Below are 24,940 nucleotides of genomic sequence, written 5' to 3'. Positions count from 1 at the left end.
TACTTATCTACTGAGCTTTGTCTTCATTGTATTCAAGAAACATTATGCTTTTAGAAATATTATCTTTTGCATTTCTGGGATTGATAGTAAGTGAGACTATAGCTTATGCTTAGCACTTTAGATGAATAACACATTTCAAATGTAGTTATTAAATAGCTTTATTTGGTAAACATTGCCTCTAATTGCATTGAAATATTTTTGTGATAATGAGTTTAGTTTATATAAGTATCAGTTTTTCCGACTACTAGAAAAAAAATTCATATATTTTTATTATGATCTAGGGTCCTTCTAGCCATTTCCTAAAGAATGATTTCTTAAGGATTTTGAGAGGAGTAATGACTTCACTTTTATTATATCTACGGTACAGAAGTAAGTAGCATTACCTTGTGCATGCCATGCTAAGTTGCTTCAGTGGTGTCTGACTCTTTGCAACCCTATGGATTGTAGCCCATCAGACCCCTCTGTCCATGGGATTCTCCAGGCAAGAATACTGAAGGAGCTTGCCAAGACATCCTCTGGGAGATCATCCCGAAACAGTGATCAAACCTGTGTCTCTCATGTCTCCTGCATTGGCAGATGGGTTCTTTACCACTAGCACCACCTGCTAGTCATGACTTATTCCTTGCAATCAGAGACAGCTGAACCTTCATGTAGATGATCATCTGAAAAGAAAGACAGAAGCCAGTTTGGATGCCCAGAAAACAGGTGACATATTGGGTGGTGTCAACCAGGCCTCCTTTTATGCAGATTAGAGTTTGGCTTGTGCTTTTCCATCAGCCTAAGCTTCTTCAGTCACCCTCAGTAAACCTAGGCTCTGCCCCAGCTGCCTCCAAACCTGCCAAATATAAAATGTAAATCAGTTCAGGCTGCTAAAAAAAAGAAAGGAAAAAAAAATGGAAAAAAAAAACCAGCCACTAAGAAAATGAGCAGAAGAAACTCTTCAAAACTTTCCATCTCACTGACTTATAAGAAGCTTCTGGGCTGAAGAGCTACAATTTATTCCACATCCCTTATTATGTAAAATGATGCATCAGGCCCACACTGAGTAAAAGTTCAATTATTCAGACTAGAAGGGAAGTTCTTATCTCAGCTGTAATCTTAACTAAGATTGATTTGAAATCTAGCTTAGAGTTTTCCTTGACAAGGGGTATCACAGAATAAGGTCCAGAGGTACAAAGAGAACTTGGTAAGGTCCAGAGGTACAAAGAGATTCTTGGTCTAAAATCCCTTTCCAAGTTTCATCAGCAAGGGGAAATCATCACAGCTCTATTTCCTTATGGTTTGTTTATAATCCATTTTGTAACACTTTGGTTACAAAATATGGACTCAACTGTGTCACCTGATTTCCTTCAAATTCAGAAGTCCAAATTAATATTGTTCAGAATCCCATGTGTCAACTATGATTTGAGTTTTCATCCTGTGATTTCAGAGAATCCCCATAGCTACTATAGATACTTTGTGTTTTCTAAGTAAAGAAAATCGAGATATTCTGGAGACAACAGGCAACGGGTATATAATCACAGATACCTACACTGTCTAAGGCATTATCAGGTGTCCTGGTTACATATTTTATTTAACAATTTGTTGTTTCCTTCAGACTGCAGCTGAGTTAGCTGTAGGTGAGCTAAAGTATGTTAATGTGAGCATAAATCCATCAGTTACACATGTTTACACTGCACATCAATCTTGCCATTCATTAATTCATTCATATTTAAACAATAAATGAAAGTACAAGATGTAACTTGTCTTTCAGTTGCTAAGTTGTGTCTGACTCTTTGTGACCTTGTAGACAATAGCACACCAGGCTCCTGTGCCCTCCACTACCTCCTGGAGTTTGCTCAAATTCAAGTCCATTGTGTCAGTCATGACATCTATCTCATCCTCTGCCACCCCCTTCTCCTTTCATCTTCAATCTTTCCCAGCATCAGAGTCTTTTCCAATGAGACTACTCTTTGCATCCAGTGGCCAAAGTATTGGAGCTTCAGCTTCAGCATTAGTCCTTTCAATGGATATTCAGGGTTGATTTCCTTTAGGATTGACTAGTTTGATCCCCTTCAGCCCAAGGGACTCCCAAGAGTCTTCTCTAGTACCAAAGTTCAAAAGTATCAATTCTTCGGCACTCATCCTTCTTTATAGTCCAACTCTCATATCTGTACATGACAACTGGAAAAGCCATAGCTTTGATTATGCAGATCTTTGTCAGAAAAGTGACAACTCTGCTTTTTAATACACTGTCTAATTTTGTCATAGCTTTCCTTTCAAGGGACAAGTGTCTTTGAATTTCATGGCTGTAGTCACCATTGACAGTGATTTTGAAGCCCAAGAAAAAAAAATCAGTCACTGCTTTCACTAGATAACTTGGTTACATCTAAATTTGATTAGAAGAGATAGTTGGGTATGAGATAAAAAATGTAAGTAGTGACAGACAATTTCCAAAATCAAACAATTTTCCTCTAATAGTCTTTCACTGGGGCCAGATTTTGTCACTGGAATTTAGTTTTCACTTAAGTCATAGCCCCTTTGAAGGAGCATATTTTAGACTGTGTGGTAGTGGAGGATTTGAAACAAGGAGATGGCTAATTTTATTTTTGATTTCCATTCTGAATTATCACTAGGCCATGACAGGTGAATATATTGTTCTGAATTTGGGGGGCAGATTGGGGGGCAGAGACTTGAGTTTAGAAGGGTCTGCCTATACAACATAGCAGAGGTAATATATAATTGGCCAAGGAGAGATTTAAAATGAAGATTAGATGCTTGCAGCAAGCCTTTGAGGCATGCAATATTATTGCATTTACAACAGAAGAAAATGAGTCCCATGGAGTTTATTTAATTTTTACATGATCAGTAATTTGTGAAACCAATAACAGAACCAAGTCCCCCCTCTATCAATCCCAAAGTATTTTTATTAAGCCATGATCGCTTTCTTGCCCATGAATATATGTAGTGGGACTACCACGTGCTCAGCATGTGTGAGACACTATACAGATAATAAAACAAGAATAAGTCAGGAGTATTTGATCTGCCACAAGTTAAAATGGGATTTTAAGGGGACATCCCTGGTGGTCCAGTGGTTAAGACTCTGGACTTCTGATGCAGGGGGCACAGGTTCAATCCCTGTTAGGGGACCTGAGATCCCACATGCTTTGAGGCTTTGCCAAGAAAATAATAAATAAATAAATCTTAAAAAAAATAAAATAAAATGGGATTTTAAAAAATGAATTTAGAGTCAATCTATTTATCTTCATTTCTAGCACTCCTCTGTTTTAGGGTTTTTATGGTACTACTTAGAGCTTTCCAATAATTATCTTGCCAAGACTTGGTCACCTCTTTCCAAGTGATTGTCTGTACCATCCTACCATAATTATCTTCTGAAGATGCCAAATATTTTATTTTTGTTAAAGAGAAAATGTTGAACTCTTTAGCCCAACATTCAAGGTTCTGTTAGTCTGGTCTAACCATACTTTCCAGTTTTATTTTACTTTTATCCCCAGCATGATACATATATTTTTTTCTCCAGCCATGCTGTTCCTGTCACTATTCTCCTATTTTAGTTATTTATTGCTATGCAATAATATACACCAAACTTAGAGGTAAGATCAAGCCTTTACTATCATTGTCTCTCATAGCTCTTGGTGCTGTCTGAACTAAGCTAGGCAATCCTTGCTTGGCATCTTTGCAGTTAAAGACAGGCATCAGCTGGGGCTGAAGCTGCCTCAAAAACTTCTTTATCCACAAGTCTGGTACATGAACTGGGAATACCCAGACCCGGGGGATGAATCAGCTGGATCTCCTCAAGCATTTTCATCTTTCTCTAGTAGTTTATCCATGTGGTCTTTCCAGCATAGCAACTTCAGAGCAGACAGATTTCTTACATAGTAATTTTGGGTTCTAAAAGAGAAAGCTAGGCAAAGGCTTTTAACATATTTTATGATCTAGCCTTGAAGGAAGTTGTGAGGCATGGTTTTGCCACACTCTATTTGCTATAAGCACGTCACCAAGGTCAGGATATATTCCAGGCATGTAGAATTAGACACCAACTCCTACCTGTAGAAATGAAATGTGTTATGTGGTTCAGGTGAATAGTTGCTAAAGTCATGTCCAACTCTTGCGATTCCATGGACTGTAGCCTGGCAGGCTCCTCTGTCCATGGGATTTCCTGGGCAAGAATACTGGAGTGGGTTTCCATTTCCTTCTCCAGGGGATCTTACCAACTCAGGGATCAAACCTAGGTCTCCTGCATTGCAGGTGGTCTCCTGAATTGCAAGTGGATTCTTTACAGACTGAGCCACAAGGGAAACCAAAAATGTTATACCACCAAACATTTTTTTGCTTTCAAAATATCTAATAGAATATTAGGATATTAATATTCCACAAATGCTCTATTCTGCATTAATAGAGATTTTATTTACCATGGCCACATAATTTTTTTCACACTCATCAAAGTCCTATTTATTTTAATATTGGTTAACTGCCACTTCTTTTGGGAAATCTTCACTTATCACAGTAGCCACTGGTGATATTAGAACTACTTTATCCAATTCTTTAAAAAGCATACAGCACAAGGTAATCTCTTGCATGTGCATGTCCTATTTCTTTAAGTAGAAAGATATGTTGTTGTTTAGTTGCTAAGTCATGTCTGACTCTTTTGCAACCCATGGACTGTAGCCCATCAGGTTCCTCTGTCCATGGGATTTTCCAGGCCAGAAATACAACCCAGGAGTGGGTGGTTATTTCTTTCTCCAGGGGATCTTCTCAACATAGGAATCAAACTCCCATCTCCTGCTTGGCAGGCAGGTTCTTTATAATGAGCACTTAAAAGAGAAGACCATCTTTGAATGGCTAATTCAATGATTCAGAATATCAAAGGGTCACTTATGATATCAATAATCGAAACAGAAGTTACTCCATAATTGACAAAAACACAGAAATTTCTTAATTCCCTGGCTGAGTGGGGCTATAGTAGAACAGATTTGAAGATGAGGAAGCCTCAGTTTTAATTTACAGACTTTTGACAGAGCAAATCCCCTCCATTCCGTCTCAACTCTACACAATCATAACATTCTAATAAGATCCCTTGGGTGGTAACTTGGAGAAAGGAAAAATTAATTATCCCAGACTGCAGTGTAATTTTTTGGTATAATATCCTTTTGAATCCAGCAACCTTGGATCTGTTACAGAGTTTAGACTCCTCAGCCTTTTTTTTTTTTTTTTTTTTTTATGGTAACTGGGTGGCAGTAGCCTAGAAAAGCTTCTAGTCTTGGCAAATGCTTATTAAAATAAAAGGTCGTGCAGGGCCCCTGGAGGGATGCTTCATCAGGAAGCCAATTTGTTTAGATTCAACCCTTGACTCTGTTTAGAACTTTAAAACCACTACCTTATTTCCTACTTTATTTTCTTAACCTGTAATTAATTACTGCCTATTATAAATTCCCATACCACAGGAAGCATTTATCTACAACATTAGGTCATTTGGAAGGAAGTTAAATCTGTGAAGAGAAGATGCTGAGTGATTATAGAATCTCAGGACATAACATGCTAACTCTAGAAACAGCTCCCTGACTTGGGGTATGACCTGAGACATCCTATCATCCATCCATAGAGAACACTTCTATCAGAAATGTGTGATCCAGTGGGAAGCAGCAGGTGCTCCTGGACCAAAGGTGACTACCAAGACTGGACTCTAGGTGCTGGGGAGTTTGTCAGGTCTTGACTTTGACTTTAAAGTGAGTACAGTTCTCTCCCACCAACAAAGAACTAGATAAAGACAGATACATTTACATTTAGGTTTATGACAGAACAGACTAATATTTGTTAAATAGTAAATTTTATTCAAATTTGATTTCTGAATCTTGGCATCTTAGAATGTTAAACATTTTAGAGTCTTTATTTCTTATCCCTTTTCTTACATACAGATCAGGCTACTGCCATTCATTATTTCAAGGGTCATCATGAGGTATGTATTGTTATATCATATTCAAGAGGAGAAAGGTGAAGTTCAAAGAAGTTAAGTGATTTTTCTTCAGGCCTAGATTATCAGTGGTAGAGATGTGGTGGTAGAACTTAGGATCTACTCTTTCCAAAACATACATTCTTTCAACTGCACTCCATCTTTATAATGTTTACTTGTTAATATATAAAATATATAAAACACTTGTTCTAGAGAACAAAAAGAAGACTGAACTAAGAGGGAATGCTCTTTCACAGACATCAAGGAATCCTGCTTACATTTGCTGGAGAAAACTAGTACTCAGAGACGTGCACTAGGAAAAGTTTATGTCAGTCATTTTATTTCCAGCTTGATCTTCCCTTTCCCCAATCTATTCAGTAGATGTTTAGATATGCTTCACTGCTTTAGGACTTTAAGAGTTTTGAGATGATAAAGTGGATATAATACCCATAAGCTGCTCTCCCAGGAGAGGAGCACAATGACAGCTAAGGTTGAAATCACATGGTCTTACTGGTGTAAACACTACTAATACCTGGATTCATATGATACTTTCTCCTGTATGTATTTATTGAATGAGTAAATGAATAAATATTATTTTTCCTCCTTCTCTCTCTTCTCTCCCAAGTACATTAACTAGTACCTACGCTGTGTTGTGACTATAACAAATAAGGCCTTGTCTTTGGCCTCAATAATTGTACAACCTAGGGAGAAAAGAAAATGTGAAGGATTGTCTCAGGATTCAACATACAAAGAAAAGAATGATTCAGAAGTAGGTTAAGAGCAGGGAGTGATCATGACAGTGTCCTCACAGAATCAATAAACTTTCAGCTCAATCAACCAGGAATATTACCCCATTTTTTAGATGAGGTGACAGAGGCACAGAGAAACTAGGGAAATTTTCCCAATCAAAAGCTGAAAAAGAAGGACTAAAAATCCTTCATCTGCCTTCCACTTTGTGCTACATATTATTTATCAAAAAATAGAAAATCAAAAATTCCACTATAAACAGAAAAATTCTAATGATCAAGTATCTTATAATGTAACAATGAATACATAATGGTAGCTCATATCTGGTTAAAATATTCAAAGTTGATCAAGTCTGACTTATGAATTATGACTCAGACAAAACTATTAACACTGGGATAATTTAGAACTTTAGCATTAAACATTTATATAACTGAAAGCAAGACTCCTTCCCTCTTCCCAGCTTTTATATCATTTCACATTGCAGCCAAAAGGGACAATTAAACTTCTTATAAGGATATCAATATTTGTTCACACTATAGATGATATAGCTCAATCCCAGGCACCCTCTCACTTGTAAACCGGAACCCCACCTCGGGATTTCAGTATTGAGAGTTTCCCCAGGTCTGTGGTATGAAAACAAAGTGCTCAGCTTTCAACAAGCCAGGACGTCTGGAGCCCTACAATTTTCTTTCATAGCAGATATCATAAGTTCAGTTCAGTTCAGTTCAGTCGCTCATTAGTGTGCGACTCTTTGCGATCCCATGAATCACAACACGCCAGGCCTCCCTGTCCATCACCAACTCCCGGAGTCCACCCAAACCCATGTCCATCGAGTCAGTGATGCCATCCAACCACCTCATCCTCTGTCGTTCCCTTCTCCTCCTGCCCCCAATCCTTCCGAGAATTAGGGTCTTTTCCAATGAGTCAACTCTTCGCATGAGGTGGCCAAAGTATTGGAGTTTCAGCTTCAAAATCAGTCCTTCCATTGAACACCCAGGACTGATCTCCTTTAGGATGGACTGGTTGGATCTTCTTGCAGTCCAAGGGACTCTCAAGAGGCTTCTCCAACACCACAGTTAAAAAGCATCAATTCTTTGGTGCTCAGCTTTCTTCACCGTCCAATTCTCACATACATACATGACCACTGGAAAAACCATAGCCTTGACTAGATGGACCTCCGTTGGCAAAGTAATCTCTCTGCTTTTAAATATGCTATCTAGGTTGGCTATAACCTTCCTTCCAAGGAGTAAGCGTCTTTTAATTTCATGGCTGCAATCACCATCAGCAGTGATTTTGGAGTCCAAAAAAATAAAGTCTGACGCTGTTTCCACTGTTTCCCCATCTATTTGCCATGAAGTGATGGGACCAAATGCCATGATCTTAGTTTTCTGAACGTTGAGCTTTAAGCCAATTTTTCACTCTCCTCTTTCAATTTCATCACGAGGCTCTTTAGTTCTTCTTCACTTTCTGCCATGAGGGTGGTGTCATCTGCATATCTGAGGTTATTGATATTTCTCCCAGTAATCTTGATTCCAGCTTGTGTTTCTTCCAGCCCAGTGTTTCTCATGATATACTCTGCATATAAGTTAAATAAGCAGGGTGACAATATACAGCCTTGACGTACTCCTTTTCCTATTTGGAACCAGTCTGTTGTTCCATGTCCAGTTCTAACTATTGCTTCCTGACCTGCATACAGGTTTCTCAAGAGACAGGTCAGATGGTCTGGTATTCCCATCTCTTTCAGAATTTTCCACAGTTTATTGTGATCCACACACTCAAAGGCTTTGGCATAGTCAATAAAGCAGAAATAGATGTCTTTCTGGAACTCTCTTGCTTTTTCGATGATCCAGCGGATGTTGGCAATATGATCTCTGGTTCCTCTGCCTTTTCTAAAACCAACGTGAACATCTGGAAATTCATGGTTCACGTATTGATGAAGCCTGGCTTGGAGAATTTTGAGCATTACTTTACTAGCATGTGAGATGAGTGCAATTGTGCGGTAGTTTGAGCATTCTTTGGCATTGCCTTTCTTTGGGATGGAATGAAAACTGACCTTTTCCAGTCCTGTGGCCACTGCTGAGTTTTCCATATATGCTGGCATATCGAGTGCAGCACTTTCACAGCAACATCTTTCAGGATTTGAAATAGCTCAACTGGAATTCCATCACCTCCCCTAGCTTTGTTCGTAGTGATGCTTTCTAAGGCCCACTTGACTTCACATTCCAGGATGTCTGGCTCTAGGTGAGTGATCACACCATCGTGATTATCTGGGTCATGAAGATCTTTTTTGTACAGTTCTTCTGTGTATTCTTGCCCCCTCTTCTTAATATCTTCTGCTTCTGTTAGGTCCATTCCATTTCTGTCCTTTATCGAGCCCATCTTTGCATGAAATGTTCCCTTGTTATCTCTAATTTTCTTGAAGAGATCTCTACTCTTTCCCATTCTGTGGTTTTCCTCTATTTCTTTGCACTGATTGCTGAGGAAGGCTTTCTTATCTCCCCTGGCTATTCTTTCGAACTCTGCATTCAGATGGGAATATCTTTCCTTTTTTCCATTGCTTTTCGCTTCTCTTCTTTTCCCAGCTATTTGTAAGGCCTCCTAAGACAGCCATTTTGCTTTTTTGTATTTCTTTTCCACGGGGATGGTCGTGATCCTTGTCTTCTGTACAATGTCATGAACCTCTGTCCGTAGTTCATCAGGCACTCTATCAGATCTAGTCCCTTAAATCTATTTCTCACTTCCATTCTATAATCATAAGGGATTTGATTTAGGTCATACCTGAATGGTCTAGTGGTTTTGCCTACTTTCTTCAATTTAATTCTGAATTTGGCAATAAGGAGTTCATGATCTGAGCCACAGTCCGCTCCCAGTCTTGTTTTTGCTGACTGTATAGAGCTTCTCCATCTTTGGCTGCAAATAATCATTCTGATTTTGGTGTTGACCATGTGGTGATGTCCATGTGTAGAGTCTTCTCTTGTGTTGTTGGAAGAGGGTGTTTGCTATGACCAGTGCATTCTCTTGGCAAAACTCTATTAGCCTTTGCCCTGCTTCATTCTGTACTCCAAGGCCAAATTTGCCTGTTACGCCAGGTGTTTCCTGAGTTCCTACTTTTGCATTCCAGTTCCCTATAATGAAAAGGACATCTTTTTTGGATGTTAGTTCTAAAAGGTCTTGTTAAGTCTTCACAGAACCATTCAAGTTCAGCTTCTTCAGCGTTACTGGTCGGGGCATAGACTTGGATTACCGTGACATTGAATGGTTTATACTGTGATATTGAATGGAATATCATAAGGAACTCACCAAATACACAGCTTTACCCCACTTCCTCTCTAGTAATAGAACAGTCTTTCGGACTCTGTGGGAGAGGGTGAGGGTGGGATGGTTTGGGAGAATGGCACTGAAACATGTATATTATCATATGTGAAACAGATCGCCAGTCCAGGTTCAATGCATGATACAGGCTGCTTGGGGCTGGTGCACTGGGATGACCCAGAGGGATGGGATGGGGAGGGAGGTCGGAGGGGGGTTCAGGATGGGGAACACATGTACACCAGTGGCAGATTCATGTCAATGTATGGCAAAACCAATACAATATTGTAAAGTAATTACCCTCCAATTAAAATAAATTAAAAAAAAAAGAAAATTACTTGACCCCTTTTTCATAATGCACAAAATAGGGTAAGTCAATTAAACTGTATTCATGCTCTAAATATTTCATCTTGGGAAATATTTAGAAGAAACAAATCCTGCTCTCAGGAAACTCTCCACCGGTAAACAATCATGTGAGCTCCTTGAGGACAAGGAATGAAGATTTTACTTCCAAATCCTCAGTTTCCAATAATCTGGAATCAATAGTTAATTACTGAATAAATGAACAAATGATTCAATGCATTCATTTAATATTCATGTATTCATTCATTCAACACATATTTATTGAACTTCAATACAGATAGTGGCAAAATAATAGCTATGGAAGACAGTGTAAACTGCAGGCTGAGCTTATATGGGAAGAATTTGCTGGGGTCTTCCAGAAGAGGTAGAAAGGAATAGATAAAAGGAGGGAACAGAGAAAGAGAGAATATTTTACATAATGCATGAAAAACCAGTTTAAGCACAGATATATATGAAGAAAATAGTCCTCTCTGTCTCTGCTAGGAATTTTGAACCACTTTGGTGGTAGTAAATAGTATTTTCATTTATTTCCCCATTGATATTTGGTTCTACCCATTTCTTTGAACTGTTGAATGTTTTATCATCCAGATAACTCAGTGTTCCTTCCTCAGAAACATGTAGTCTTGAATATTTCCACTAATTCTTGGAAATCTTTTTCATCATTCACTTTTGCTGTTAAGGGAAGATGAGTTAAAAAGAAAAGTAGGAAAGAGCCAATGACAAAAATGTTTCACCACATACTTGCCCCATCAAACTACACCTCCAGTCTTTCTTAATTTCTTCCCATTGCCAAGACCTCTCTCCTCTTCCATATTAATGCAGTGGTGCACTTGTACTTCTTTTTCAAGACTCAGCGTTACCTACATCCTTTTCATGGCTAACCCTGGACAAACACTTCTCTCAGGGAAGACATCTTTGGCACCCTGAACTCAGTCTGGAAAAGAAGTCTCTCATCCTTTAGCATCCTGTGCTTACACATTCTTCATATATAGCTGGATCTAAGGACTCAAATTATGCCAACAAAATCTGTTCCCCTGCCCTTTATCCCAATGTTAGACACATTCTGGGGAAAAGTTCTTTGTACGTTAGATTCTGGCCCACCATCTCTGAAGGAAAAGATGGTCTTCTTGAATTTGCTATAATAAAAAGATCGATAAAAGCATTAACTGGCAAGAGACTGAATTATGTGCTTACCCCTAGAACCAGGATATATTATTTACCCAGACTGAATGAACGGAATATGGGAAAGTGATGATTTCTCAAGTGTACATTGGAGGGGAGCAGAGGGTAAAATTATGCAAAAGGGCAAGTTAAATAATTAGAGGGAGCTAAATGGATCAAAGGAAAAATGACCTTGAAATTATTGGACAACCCTACTCAAGCACACAACACACACCCATACATGTACATATGAAAAGAAGGAGAAATACCAGCCTTGATATCACTAGTATTCTACAAAAGAGAAGCCATATTTCTCCTATAGCCATATTTCTTCATTTGCAGTTAACCGAAGGTCTTTGCCAAAATGATGGATTTGAGACTCAAATTAAATCTTAGTTTCTGCTAGGAGCTACTGGACAGTAGTGAACTGGCTTTTGCTGAACAACTATGTTGATTCAGACATTTAGCCAGAGTACTGTGGACATTATCTCATTTAATCAGCACAACAATCTTGACTATCATCATCTCTACTTCACTGATGAAGAAATAATCTTTAAAATATTAAGCAACCTACTTGAGAGTCTCACAGATGGTGAATGATCAAAAGACGATTGATTCTGGCTCTGTATGAGTAATAGACCTTGCTTACTCCACTACGTCATGGAGTGTTCCCTCTCTTCTGGCTGGTAGGTGGGCACATTTCTGGCTTTCCACTTGGCACATTGACAGATCTTCTTTCCTCTCATTTCTCATAGATAAACCTTTCTGACTCTAAAAAATAGTAGAGAAAATGAACCCCTTTCCTGCCAGTTGAGGCTTCTTTCTCTGATGCTCTCTGATGTTTCTCTGATGTGGAGAAGCAGTCACGCTAATAATAGGCTGAAATCACATAGTACTGGGGAGACTGGTTGTTGTCTTTCCTAGGGGAAATGATATGGAGGTGTGCACATGCAATCAGCTCTTCTGCAGAACTTTGGCTTTATTACCAAGATGCACTGGTAATAATTTGCAGACTATTTACATGGTCTGTTGCTTACTTTTGTGAACTATTGACCATCTGTGTGTGTTGCTTAGGAAATGGATTGGGAAAGAGGAGAATAAGATTTATTTGTGCTGGTCATAAGCAGAAAAGAGATGTTTCCAAGCAAAGGTTTGATAAAAATAAATCAACTTGAAACAAATTCTCTAGACACAAATTATGCAGAATAATGAAAAGAGGTTGATGGAAGGTTTTGCTAATACTATAATTTTTATGAATTTGTTGTCTTTCAAAATAAAGCATAAATAACTGACAGATGAGAAATAAGATACACAATGAATTATAAACACAAATGAGTTCACAAAATATTTACCTTCAATGAAGTGAAGTTGATACTATTTGACAATAAATATACATAAACACAGAAACCAGAATTCTTTTTAACTTGTTCCTTTAACTTTTCTTCATTGAAATATACCATTGCTGAGACTTAACAGGGACTTGCAAATGCATCTGCCTTTATGATTCTGTGGAACCCTTCTCCAAATGCCAATGTCTTAACTAAAGAGCAAAATATACTTGGAGCTCTTCTTATTTAGGGTTATAGCGGTCACTGTCCTGAGTGTTATCTAACCATCCTAAAGGTGCATATGTAAGAGTAATTACAACTATCCCCTAGGGTTACTATGGAAGTCAAAGAGACAAGGAGGGATCTAAATTAAGCTAGTAGTGAGGCTAGTGGGTATGAAGGAGCATATGATGGAGCTCACGAAAGTCTCTACCTGACTGTCCTGCATCTGTGTCTCGTGCATGCTGTGCATGCTAAGTCACTTCAGTCGTGTCTGACTCTTTGTAAACCTATGGACTGTAGCCCACCAGGCTCCTCTGCCCATGGGGATTCTCCAGGCAAGAATACTGGAGTGGGTTGCCATGCCCTCCTACAGAGGATCTTCCCAACCCAGGAATTGAACCTGGTCTCTTATTGTCTCCTGCATTGGCAGGTGGGTTCTTTACCACTAGCGCCACCATCAGCATTAATTCCCTACAATCTGGAGCCCATATAGCACAGGGGTTAAGAGTACTAAATTCAGACTTCCTGGCCTAGATTTCCAATTTCACTACTCCCTCAGAGGCCTGGTCTGTAAAGATAATAGTACCTACTTCATACAGTAGTTAGTGGACAGAGAGAGAAAAAAAAAAGAGAGAGAGAGAGAGATCAGGTTGAGCATAATTATGCATCAATTGCCAATCATATTCCAAGTGATTTAATGCCAATATAGAAACAACACAGAATTCTTTACAACACATATTCTAAAGAGCATTATTAATCCATTATTAAACTGAGATATAACCAATTTTCCAATCCTATGCTGAAATTATTCTGAACTGCTGCTCAGATAGTTGAGCTAGAGGAAGGAGTAGGGGCTGGCTAAGATACTCAGAAAGAGGGCAAAGACTGCCTGACACCCCTATAGCTTCTGATCATCTCCTTCTCCTGTCACTCTTCATTAATCCAGTGTAGTGATTTACAAGACTTTAAAATTACCTACTTTTGAAAATTTATCAATGCAAATGCTAACATAATAAAAGTTTCAGATTCATATAGAGGCTTCCATAAAAATGACAGTAGAATTTATCTCTGCAACTTAGGGTGTGGAGAAGGGAAAATGTAGAGAATGTCATCTGGCAGTATCCTTAATGAGTGGGGAAATACCATGAAATTTATTCTTTCACTTAACAGGAAAGTTGATTAACCATCAATACAGATAATTACTGGTCTAATGCTTTTATAGTAACGGGATTTGGTGCATTCACTCTAGCTATGCTCCTTTATTTGAACAGGAAGTCAGGATAAACTTCTCTCACCCTGACTCCCCAAGAAAATTCTTAGCTTAAACTAAGCAATAAATACATTCTGATGGGAAACTGAAACATGACAAGAATGGTGGAAAAGTCTGGTTTGTTCTGTTATTCTGATTGGCTGGCAGGGGAAAACTACATTGAATTTCCCCCTGCTGACTTGGTCCAGTTGAGCATTCCTTCTCTTCCATACATCCACATCCCACCACTTCACATGAATAGAGTCAATGAGTGAGAAAAACAGTCTCTCACTAAGTGCTCTTGGTAACATGGGAAACTGGTCCTATCTCTTTAGGCAATACTTGCTTATTTATGTTTTGTACTAACTCATACTGTTTTCCTTGACCACAGAAATGACCCTGAACCTCTGGAACAGTAGATTGAACCACCCATTGGTCTTTGATATGGGTTGAACAAACATTGCCTTCTCTCTAATAGGTGTTCTGAATGCAGACTCAGGGATGATTTGGACAGAGTGAGTTGTTGCTTTTGTGTGGAATTACAATATGCACATTTCAGAGTTGAGGGGGGCTATCTTCTTCAATCATAGGGCTTCCATAGCAGACAAAAGGGCTCTGCAAAGAGGAAAGTGAGAAGGAGAGAGAGAGAAAGAAACAAGGAGAAGTAGTAATGAGAAATATAGAGAAGGTAAATAGCCATGTCCTGGGTTCCCAGAAGTTAATTTTCTGGGATCTGAAAACTCCTGGAAATGTGGCTGCATGTTTAGTTAGGAAGACAAGTCAGAATGAGTTTGACAGAGACAAACACTGCTTATTAAGGTGATTATTTGATAGCTTTGTTTCTTACATTTTCTTTGCCTTTTTTAACAGGATAATCACGCTGGTAGTTGTCAACATGCTCACCGGTTTACCCTGTTTTTTCCCACCATTTCCAACATTTAGACAGTAATTCCATTGCTAATGAGAGGTGTTCTTCAAGCTTTAAGTAACATGTCAAAGCAATTTCTGCATCTTCTATTCAGGGATTGATAATCTTTACCCAAACTACTCATTATTAATTTGATCCCCATAGCCTAATTGAAGAGTCAGCATAAAAAGGACACATACTCTTTCCATATCCTCTTGACATAAATTATCCCTCTCTATGACTGAGTTGTTCTTTCCTGGGCATTAAATAATCCTTTTAAAAAAGCCACAAAGTAGATCATTTCCATTTGCAGATGTGCAAACTGAAGCTCAGAAACTAAAATGGCATATCTAATGCAAAGTGCTGGTACATCAAAGGGTTGGAATAACTATGTCCTAAGCCAAAGCTCTTTCTAGGGCCCTATGCTGTCTCTTGTTCTTCCTCAGTATCAAGAATTTAATCTTGGATTGCCTACCTCATTTTTATGAAATATTGTAATATTCAGTGGCAAGAAGCATGTCAAGCACTTCTTTATTTCATTCTCCATCACAATCACAAGATAAATGTGTCTACTCACATTTAAAAGATGAGAAAACTGAGTCTTAGCAAGATTCACAGACTTGGTAAAGCTGCAGTATGTATTATATTGATACATTTTAATGCAGGATATCCCACCCAGGTTTATCTCTAGGCTCTCTGAACCTACATCATTTACTTCAGATCTTTCCTCCCTTCATTATTTTCAGCTATAATTAGCATGTATCAAACTGGGACATTTGAACCAACCATGGGGTTGTCTCATGATCAGAGTATTTAATGCACTAATTTAGAGAAACAGAAAATAGAATAGAGGGAGAGGGAGGAAGAGAAAGGTGCTACTACCAACAGATTACAAAAAGAACCAAGGACTCATGCAATTAACAAGAAACCTTCCAGATCTAAGTCATGGTCTGATACCGAGAAAAAACTAGGATGACTGACTTTGCAGCAACATCCCTTTTATGGTTTTCATGCACTCCAGCTCCCATGCTGAAAGTTGCCACTGTAGTAAGTTTCCTATTCTTATCCTCTGAATACCATTGATAGTCATTTCAACCTGATTACACCTGTCCTGCAGGTCACTAAACGACTGACACATATGCCTTAAGCTTTCTTCCAGGCTTCCCTATTCCTTGCTTCTTATCATGCTTCCATGCTCATTCACTCATTCTTCCCACCACCTGCCTCATTCTCTGCTCTCTCTTTCTTCTCTATGCTATGAATTAGAGGCAGAAAGAGGAGAAACAAATCTATTTCTTCTTATGCCTTTTTCTCAAACACATGCCTTAACATTTAGTTTTGTAATGAGAAGTAATCTTGTGAGGACACTGTGGGACTTTTTCTTTGCCATGAGTGAGAATTTGTCCAGTCCAGACCTGGAGAGATATAGCTTCCATTACTACCTTTTGACCTCCATTCTGAAGTCTCTCCATCTACCTGGTCAGACGATTTTACTACCGCCTAGCTTAACTCCTTCTAGGTGCAAACCCAGCTCATCCCCTCTTGCTTAGACACAAGTGTTTCTTAAGTTTAGTGGCTGAACATTTTATTCTACATAAGAGGAATTCATGTTGAATCCGAAGCCTTTCTCAGAGATCTATTTTGTCCTTTATAATAGCTGTAATAGGCCCCATCAGTTGCATGTATACATTTTTGAGGACACTTGAAACAGAACTGGTCATCAGCTGGAAGTCTCAACATACCTCCTATGATTTCTGAAATAGCTCCTTGTCAACAAAGCCTACATAGTTATTATAAGCTTAATCTGAGCCTAACTGCAATCTGTTACTAGAAAACTTATTTATGTTTTTATGAATCATGAGAAGCTTACTTAATTACTGCCTACCCAGAGCACAAGACCCACTGGGAACAAATAAAGGTTCATCCTCTTTATAAACTCAAATTTATCTCTACGCTACCCATTACTTCAAATTTTATTAGCATAAGCACGACCATAAGAATCCACAGATAATGACTAAAGCTTACTTACATTTAAGGTGTGAAGGTAGGCAAGTCACCACTTTTTGTTTTGGTGTAGATAAGGAATAAAAAATGTCATTTGGGGGTAAATAAAAATAACTCAACCTCTTTAGAAGATAATTTTCTAGGTTTCTTATCATTTCCCCAGGCAATGCTAGTGATAAATAATCTGTCTGCCAATGCAGAAGACATAAGCAACTTGGGTTTGATCCCTGGGTTGGGAAGATCTCCTGGAATAGGAAATGGCAACCCACTCCAGTATTCTTGCCTGAAAAATTCCATGGGCAGAGGAACTTGGCAGGCAAGTTCCATGGGGGTCACAAAGAGTCAGACACAACTGAGTGACCAAGCACACTCACCCTGTTTGGAGTTAGATCCTCTTTCTGAGATGGAAAGTGATGAGGAAGTGAAGGGAAAAAAGAACAACGGTCATATAAACTTACTGGTAAAGGGATGAGAGGGGTGGAGAAAGGGGAGATAGTGCTCTCTTGAAAACAGCAGTATGTGAAATTACTCCCATGAAAGAAATAGTAAACCAGCAGCACAAGTTAAATAAATGATGTTTGGTGATTGAAAAATGCATCTTTACCCAGCTTCTGACACACTTTAATATGTCTAAATAAGACAAGGTAGAACAACATGCATTGTGAATGTTTTATAATAAATATTAATGTTCTCCTGATTTAATGTTTGTTTAGAGATCCCAAAGTCTTTCTGTTTCTTGCAGTTAAAGCTATGAAATTCTCCTTCATGGAAAGATAAATAAAGAAGCTGAAATTATACCTGTGGGGAGGTCTGTGTTTGGTGACTCCTTTACATCATCAGAATTCTGTCAGGTTCTTAGCGCTGTGGCTGCTTCTTGGTTTCTGACTTAGGTGGGTCATGTCCTGGGGTAGTAGTCCCCTGACTTACAGGAGCTGCACTGCTAGGTGGCCCTTAATGCTGATGATCAAGAGGCTGTCCATTCACTTCAGTCTTCAAAATGGATGCTATTGGCTGAGCTGGTGCAAACTTTTCCTGGGAAAGAAATGTGGAACATCCCTTGATTAGCAGCCACAGCAGAATCACAGGGAGGGGAAGGGAAAGTTCAAAAGAGACAAACAGTCTATAATACATTGTTTTCTGAAGAATTCTGCCAGATTATCCATCCTTCCCTTAATTAATATTAGCCCCTCCTTCCTAATATTAGTATTGATAAATAATACAAATCATTGAATTCACAATGTTGTTATTACATTTCTCCACCTGAATGTCTTTGCTTGTGCTGTTGTCGCCACTGGAAAAGTTGTTCCCTTATACTATTTCCACTAGCTCTCCCCTAAAAGAACTCCCTTTGCCTAGAAACTCTTTTACTGCTGGGATAAAATAGTATATTTTGTGGTATTTCATATAATACTTATTTTGCCAATGATCCCACAAATTTTGTCTTTATCATCCACTGTGCCTAACACACTGCATACATACAAACATATATCCTGATTATATGTTCAAAGATTGTACATTTTGAATCAATCATTTAGTTAGCCACCACATGGAGATAATACTAACCTGTTAGGGCTTGTGGAAGATGATGTCTCTAAAGCACTTACTATTTAGTATGCACACAACTAATAAATTGTACACACACATATGCACCCATAATTGTTTGACAAACTACTCAAGAGTAGGGCTTTTAATAGGTGGCCTCCATTGGGCATTCAGTGTATATATATGAGTGCTTGATTCTGACACATAGGTTCTTCTCCTTTACCATGTCCCTCACGGTGATAATATAGAATAATGGCCACTTATGAGTTTCATTCCTCAAAACAAAGAGAAGCTTCCAAATTTTATTGGATTTTCAAATATATAAGTCAAGGTCACAGGAAAACATTTGCATGTACATTAAATAAACATAGGCAAGCAATATATGCAAAGTCTTCCCAACAGTTTTCCCTCTGGTTCCACAGTCTCTGGAGAGTAGTTTAAGATTCCTGTGCAGTTGTTTGTGGAACTATTTGCTTTCCTCATCTTTTAGTGGTGCTTCTAAGGAAATGACCAGCTCCATTTTTTTTTTTTTTGTGAAAAAATGCAACTAAAGGACTAAGTATGACCGATTTTCACTTTCAAAGTTTCAGCACAAGGGAAAAAAATGTTTGTGTGTCTTGTTCAACCATCTGTTTAGAGGTTTACAATATCAGTACACAGTCACTCTGAATTTTGGCTTTTAATTTATAGATTACTGTGACTAAATGTATTCATATTTTGAAAATTCAGAATCAGGGTAAATATATGGTATATTCAGAATACATCTATACATATTTGTACCACAGAAATTAAGGTCACACCCACTAGTTTCTTAGTGAAAAAGATTTAAAATGGAAACATATGTATGGGAAATACTTTGAAAGTATAAATATTGGAAACAATATTATCAGGTTTCTGAGACTATCATTGGATAAGGTAAGATATAGAGGTTTCGTTTTAAAGAACATAGTGGGAATATATTGATTGGGATAGGAGTGATCGAGAATGGAAAACTTGTCCTTATATTTCTGGACCTTGTAAAGAATCCTGAAAAGGCCCAATTGTTGCTTGCTCTTACTCTGCATGTAGAGGGGAACAGAGCTGGTAGAAGAGAACATGATCTTTGAATCACATGCCATGCCATGCTCTGCTAAGATGCTTCAGTTGTGTCCGACTCTGTGTGACCCTATGGACTGTAGCCCACCAGGCTCCTCTGTCCATGGAATTCTCCAGGCAAGAAAACTGGAGTTGGTTGCCATGCCCTCCTCCAAGGGATCTTCCTGACCTGGGGATTGAACCCATGTGTATTGTGGTTCCCACATTGTAGGCAGATTCTTTACTGCTAAGTCACTGGGGCAGTCCTGAATCACACATACCAAAACCTAACAAAGATTTAATAATTTCCTAGTATGGGAACTTGGGCAAGCTCCCTTCAAGTTTCAGAGTTTCTTGTTTGCTTTGTTTAGTTTTAATGTCAGTTTTAAAATAAGGATAATAGTACATTTCTTACTAGATTATCTGAGGAGGGTACTAAATAAGGTAATGTATACCTGACATATCAAAAACACTCAATTAAAGAGAACAATAATGACAATAATAATTCTAGACACCATACCTGCAATATCACACACTACAAAGATTTTTAAAGGCGCTTATAAAGTTCTCTGAAAGTTTCTGTCAAAAAAGTTTCATGAAAAATTGCATACAGGTACTAAATCCCAGGCGGGGGAAACCCTAAAACTGGAAAAACCCAAATCCAACATTGTTATTTACAGGTGTTCAAACTGAGTATCAATAACTTAGTTACCTAGACAAACCTAGACAGTGTGTTAAAAAGTAGAGATGTCACTTTGCTAACAAAGGTCCATATAGTCAAAGCTATGTTTTTTCAGTAGTCATGTATGGATGTGAGAGTTGGACTATAAAGGAAGCTGAGCGCCGAAGAATTGATGCTTTTGAACTTTGGTGCTGGAGAAGACTCTCGAGAGTCCCTTGGACAGCAAGGAGATCAAACCAGTCAATCCTAAAGGAAATCAACCCTGAATATTCTTTGGAAGGACTGATGCTGAAGCTGAAGCTCCAATACATAGGCCACCTGATGCGAAGAGCTGACTCACTGGAAAAGACCCTGACCCTGGGAAAGAATGAGGGCAGGAGGAGAAGGGGATGACAGAGGATGAGATGGTTGGATGGCATCACCAATTCAATGGACATGAATTTGAGTAAACTCTGGGAGAGAGTAAAGGACAGGTGAGTCTGGTGTGCTGCAATCCATGGGGTCACAAAGAGTCGGACATGACTGAATGACTTAGTTACTAGCATGCATGATTCTAGACAATCAGTTCTGTGAATTCTGTCACATTAAATATCCCCACAAGTTTCCACCTTCAGCCCAATCCAAGAGATCTATTCAATATGGGTGAATGTGTGATACCACAGGCGGAGACAGTACAGACAGAAACCACAGGGAGAAAACAGAAGTTTAGGAGCAAGTTAGCAGGCTCTCTGCACTGTGAAAAGTATGTTGAATACTCAGCTGCACATGCTGGCTACGAGCAGAGGGAATACATTCATTTTCCTGAAATTTAAGTTAATAAATACAAGACTGCTAAAATATATTTCATGGATTACTAAGTGTTTTCTACACTAGTAGCTATGAGATATTCAGAATATGCTATTTTAAAAAATTTGTATTCCTGATTATAGAGAAGTAATTCTTGGTTTTCAGAGATTCAAAATAATATATGTATTTCTGCCATTGGCAATTACAGTCCTGCAAGGAGAATCACTTGATTGAGTAATTTGGTGCCAAAATGCCCCGATTTTCCAGCCTATGGCATTTTCCAAAGTGACTTGTATATTTCCATACCTCCCTATTCCCGCCATTAAAAGTGGAATTTATTGCCATACTTTTAGGCTTCTTATAAGAAGACTTTTGTAATTTGGTCAATGGAATGTAGTGTGACAGTGTACCAGATCTGAGCCTAGACTCCAGTCTTTTCAGACTCTATTTCTGACTTTCTGACCTCTGAATCTGACATGCGGACACGTCTGAGCTACTTTGCTGGAGAATGAGGTACTACGAGGAGCAGAGCAACATTGCCTCCTCCAAGATTGTCCTAGTCTAGTCACCCACACTGAGAGGACCTCAACATTGCCCTCGGCTCACCTCAACTTGAGACAGGCTTCTTCCTGACTTGAGATCCCTGCCCTCCCTTTTCTAAAAATACTTTCTTTAGAAAATTTGCAATTGTAAATTCTTAATCTGTCTGTTTCAGGCATAAAGTTTTTTTAAAAGCCTCTTGCTAGCTTTACATATTCTTCTCAAGAATCTGAGAGTCATTTCTGTGAAATGTAATCACTAAAGAAGAGAGAGTCCTTCATCTCACAGTCTCTAGGGGAGTAAGAGCTTAACTTTCATGAGGGCCTTCCTCTAAGTTGTAAAACTGCCTTTTGTCATAAATACCATGGTCAATATCACTATTCTGGAGAATGAAATGGCAACCCACTGCAGTATTCCTGCCTGGGATATCCCATGAACAGAGGAACCTGGTGGGCTACAGTCCATGGGGTCGCATAAGAGTCAGACACAACTAGCAGCTAAACAACAACAACAACAACAACATATCACTATTCAGCATACACCGTGGGGCGCAGGGGGTCATACCACTAAAATGAAAATGCTATGAGGCCAGGAATTTTGTCTTTTTTTTTTTCAGTGTTGAACACATAGTTAGCTATAAGTAGTATAAGTACATATATATTAAATAAAGAGGCAAAAAGAATGAAATAAGAAAGGAAGAAGGAATGAAGGAATAAAGGAGAAAAATGTCAAGAAGGAGGAACAAATTTATTATAAACCAGTTATGTGAAGCAGTGACAAAAGCTAAATCTGGTAGCAAAATACGACTAACAATTCTAATAAAATAAAAACAGGCCCTTTTTCTTGAGAGGCACAGAGGATGGAGGGATTAACATTTGCTGAATTTAGAAAGATTTCTCATACATCTTTGGATATAGGTTATCTGACTAGATATAGAATATCCCAAGTAAGAGAAAGCAATTTCACACTGAATGAAAAACATTTATAACATCATTATGGCATCAGTGGATATAGTGTAGTTTTGAAATGGACAGTGTGTGATTATAGCTATGGTTGAAATATCAGGTTGGGGCAGAATGCTGAAAATTTTAATTTGACAGCCAAAAATTTGGAATGTAATCCATAGACAATGGAAAGACAAGATTAAATGTTGAGTTGTGGCAGAAATCTACTGTGCGATATTTAAATGTGAGGCCATTGTGCACATAATATTGTTTAGGAATAATGTGTCCTCTGAAAAATGGCGCATGATCTTTCTGATAGAGCTACTTATGAAGATCTTAAATTGAGCTAGAGAGGAAATCACGATACACACTACTCGGAGACTTTTAGGAATTCGTCTTATTTCTGTAGCTATAAGAAGGGATGGGGGGTCAGGCAGAGCCTCCAGGGCTCCTGGTCCACCTGACAACTCATGAATCATGCTCTCATTACTGGGTGTTCTTTATCATGAAAATGACATTCCTGACCTCATCATGAATAAATCACACACAATGATTCCCTTTTCCAGTAAGATTAAGGCCTCATGCACTGACCTAATATGCTCTCTCCCTTCATTCATATTGTGATAAAATAATGCCACTTGACGAAGTGACAAATTAGATTTAGGTGTAGCCCAAGGACAGGCACTAAAGTTAACTAGGACACCCAGGAACCAAATCCTTCACTATAGACTGCACTGAGCACCAACCATGGACAACTTAATAGTTATAATAGGCAATACTTTTTAGTCCCTTTGACATGAGTAGGTGGAGAAGTACCTGATCCAATCAAGGATGGCTCTGTTTCCCCACCACATAGCTGTCAAGCAGCAGGGAGAGCAGAGACTGCAACTTTCCTTGAGACTCAAGATAGAATAGTTGCATGAGATCCTGAAAAACAGATCCATTATCAAGTCCTAACCTTGTGAAGTAAACATAAAAAAAGAAGCTTGGCTAGGCATTTTTTAGCAATACATTTCTCCCTGACCCCCTTGGCATTTCTCCATCAGCCCACCTCACATGTCCTGTTAGTTCCATGATGAACTGAGCCACTCAAAATGTCTCAGGTTGCTTCTCTTTTATTATGGAGACTCCCTGGTACTTGACAAAATGCATCAGCAAATTGTGAAGACCTCGGGAGGCGTCCCTTGCTGCTTGAATGCTCTCTCACACAAAAAAGCAAACAGTGTTAAATGGTACTGATGGAGTGAGTGACTTTCCCTGAATGATAGTTATGTAAAAAATGGAGAATCTCACAGAGGGCACTGCAGGTGTGTTAGCCGACATTAGAGGGGCAATGTGTGTATACCAGGAAGAGCAGTGGAAGAGAACCTGGAGTCCCAGCAGGAGGGCTGAGTGTTTTGTTTAGGGATAGAGGTTAGAGAAGCAAAGTGACAACTCATTGAAGAGACCCTGATGCTGGGAAAGATTGAAGGCAAAAGGAGAAGTGGGCAGCAGAGGACTAGATGGTTGGATAGCACCACCAACTCAATGGAAGCGAATCTGAGCAAACTCTGGGAGACAGTGGAGGACAGAGGGAATCAGGTTAAAAAGAAGCTACCAGAGAAAAGAAGCAAAGCACAAAGATGCAAAAGGACCACACACTAATAAAATGACCTGAGCCCCTCGGTCCAGACTTGCTTGTTATTCAGTCTCTCAGTCCTGTTTGACTCCTTGAGACCACAAGGACTGCAGCACACCAGGCGTCTCTGTCCTTCACATCTCTGGGAGCTTGCTCAAGCTCTTGTCCATTGAACTGGTGATGCCACCCAACCACTCCATCCTCTGTTTTCCTTTCTCCTCCTACCTTCAATCTTTCCCAGCATCAGGGTCTTTTCCAACAACTCAGCTCTTTGCATCAGGTGGCCAAAGAATTGGAACTTCAACTTCAGCATCAGTTCATCTAATGAATATTCAGGGTTGATTTCCTTTAGGATTGACTGGGTTGATCTCCTTGCAATCCAAGGAACTCGCAAGATTCTTCTCCAACATCACAGTTCAAAAGCAACAATTCTTCAGCGATTAGCCTTCTTTATGGTCCAACTCTCACATCCATACATGACTAGTGGAAAAACCATAGCTTTGAATATACAGAT

General features: G+C 38.9%; 1 long non-coding RNA gene across 3 annotated transcripts in view; it reads right to left on the bottom strand.

Moving 5' to 3' along the window:
• Positions 1 to 24,940, bottom strand: part of LOC145539474 (uncharacterized) — a 473,974-nt gene that overhangs the window by 137,573 nt on the left and 311,461 nt on the right. For all 3 annotated transcript variants that reach the window (XR_014077844.1, XR_014077843.1, XR_014077845.1), the window contains 2 exons: positions 18,039 to 18,272; positions 384 to 662 (listed from right to left, as the gene is read on the bottom strand). This is a non-coding gene — a long non-coding RNA (uncharacterized LOC145539474). The remainder of the gene's footprint in view (positions 1 to 383; positions 663 to 18,038; positions 18,273 to 24,940) is intronic.

Source organism: Giraffa tippelskirchi, chromosome 2, assembly GCF_054371585.1.
Source record: "Giraffa tippelskirchi isolate mGirTip1 chromosome 2, T2T-mGirTip1v1.2.pri, whole genome shotgun sequence".
In the NCBI taxonomy this organism is placed as follows: Eukaryota; Metazoa; Chordata; class Mammalia; order Artiodactyla; family Giraffidae; genus Giraffa; species Giraffa tippelskirchi.
This window is presented reverse-complemented; position numbering and strand designations above follow the sequence as displayed.